The sequence below is a fragment of the Chiloscyllium plagiosum genome, chromosome 25 (genome assembly GCF_004010195.1).
Source record: "Chiloscyllium plagiosum isolate BGI_BamShark_2017 chromosome 25, ASM401019v2, whole genome shotgun sequence".
Classification (NCBI taxonomy): Eukaryota; Metazoa; Chordata; class Chondrichthyes; order Orectolobiformes; family Hemiscylliidae; genus Chiloscyllium; species Chiloscyllium plagiosum.
The window spans coordinates 16,464,326-16,466,688 of NC_057734.1; positions in this window are offsets into that span (position 1 = coordinate 16,464,326).

Sequence of the window (2,363 nt, forward strand, 5' to 3'; positions counted from 1 at the left end):
TAGAGAAGAAGGCATTTGGTATGCTTTCTTTTATTGGTCAGAGTATTGAATACAGGAATTGGGAAGTCATGTTGCAGCTGTACAGGACTTTGGTTAGGCCACTGTTGGAATATTGTGCAATTCTGGTCTCTTTTCTATCGGAAAGATATTGTGAAACTTGAAAGGGTTCAGAAAAGATTTACAAGGATGTTGCCAGTGTTGGAGGATTTGAGCTACAGGGAGAGGGGAAAGATATAAAAGAGACATAAGGGGCAACTTTTTCACACAGAGGGTGGTACGTCTATGGAATGAGCTGCCATAGGAAGTGGTGGAGGCTGGTACAATTGCAACATTTAAGAGGCATTTGGATGGGTATATGAATAGGAAGAGTTTGGAGGGATATGGGCAAGGTGCTGGCAGGTGGGACTAGATTGGGTTGGGATATCTGGTCGGCATGGACGAGTTGGACCGAAGGGTCTATTTCTATGCTGTACATATCTATGACTCCATGACTCAAGGAAGAGCATAAATACATAATTTTTTTAAAAAATTCCTCACACAGGAGGATTAGGCTAGCCTCTTGGTTTCCATTTCACTGCTGTAACCTACACCCACTGCATGGACAATTCTGCACCAGGTCAGTGGTAGGCAAATACAGAAAGTGATTTGAGGTTTGTACTCCCACTTGCCTGTTGCTTTCCACTGGCTGGTTTCAACAACATCATCTGTACCTTCCCACCAAACACACACAGGAGAAAAATATGGCACCTGCTCTGTTTCCCACCATTTTCACTGCAAGAAAAGTGTCTCCAATCTTTGGATAACAGTTCAAAGGAGCTTGGAGTGGATGTATGTGCAAAAATTTAAGAGTTTTGCCAAATATGCCCTACTGGGAAAATCCTTTAATACAAGCAACATAAGTACCCTTTACTCCCCACCAGAATATATTTCAGTTTTAGAGGAGCACATGGCAACTCCATCTTCTGATGTTGAGTGCTCTTTGATGGTAGAAATGTGGCTTTCAAAAGTTAGCTGCAGCATTGCATCCTCACTTTTACAGAATACACACACCAGCTGACAACAGTGTTCCTTTGAAATAAGACAGCCTTACCATAAATGAAAACCTGAAATAAAATGCCATCCACTTTAAATAAATTTGTATTCTGTTCTTTCCCTGCTTCCTGGATTTTTAAGAGCTATGCAGGAACTATCTATACAATTACAGGCACATACATAACTTCAGAAAAACTATATAATATCTTCATTTTGCAAAAATGTCTGCTCAGAAACTATTCCTTTTGCCTTTTCACTTTCGGTATAAACACAAATTTCATGGAAACACAAACACATGTTTCCACACATCTCTGTTTCTAGTGTTCTGGACAGGGAAAAAAGAAACATAGCAAGATTTTCCCTTTCCTCCCCATTTCTCGGTTGTCCACCAAATGAGGTGTTTCAGGGGGAATGTTTTAAAACATTTTGCTGTGATTTTCAGTAATAGACACAAAGCAGAATGTCAGGGAAATTTAAATGAGAATAAAGGATAATGTTTCTTTACCCAGGCCCCAAAATGTAAACACAAAGAGCACACTCACTCTCTCATGCACACAGACACACACATGGAAACATAGATTCCAGTTACAAAGCATGACTTTAGGTCTTGGAGTTATGGAGTTATACATAACTCCAGACCCTTTGGTCCAACTTGTCCATGCCAACCTGATAAATCTAGTCCCGTTTGCCAACATTTGGCCCATATCCCTCTGACGACTTCCTATTCAAATACCCATCCAGATGCCTTTTAAATGTTGTAGGTTTAGCCCAGGTGGTGTGAGAGTTTGTGGGTTTATAGTGAATGTCCGCCTGGAGACAGTGGCTGGAGATGGAAATGGAGAGGTCAAGAAAGGGGAGGGAGGTGTCCAAGATGGACCAAGTGAATTTGAGGGCAGGGTGGAAGTTGTAGGTGAAATTAATGAACTGCTCCAGTTCAGCCTGGGTGCAGGATGCTGCACTGATGCAGTCATTGATGTAACAGTGGAAGAGTTGGAGCACAGTGTCTGTGTAGGTACTGAAGAGGGACTGTTCGACATAGCTGACAAAGAGGCAGGTGTAGCTAAAGCCCATCCAAATGCCCACGGCCACCCCTTGGATTTGGAGGAAATTGGAGGAGTTCCAAATCTACAAACCAATAGACACTCACAAGTATATGGACTTCACCTCCTCCCACCCAGTATCCTGCAAGAACTCCATCCCGTTCTCCCAATTCCTCTGCCTCCTCTGCATCCACTCGGACGAGGATTCCACTCCCAAGCATCCCAGATGTTAAGCTATTTTGAACAAAGTGCTTTCCCCCCTCTTCGTTCCAGACAGCCCTCCACAACCCT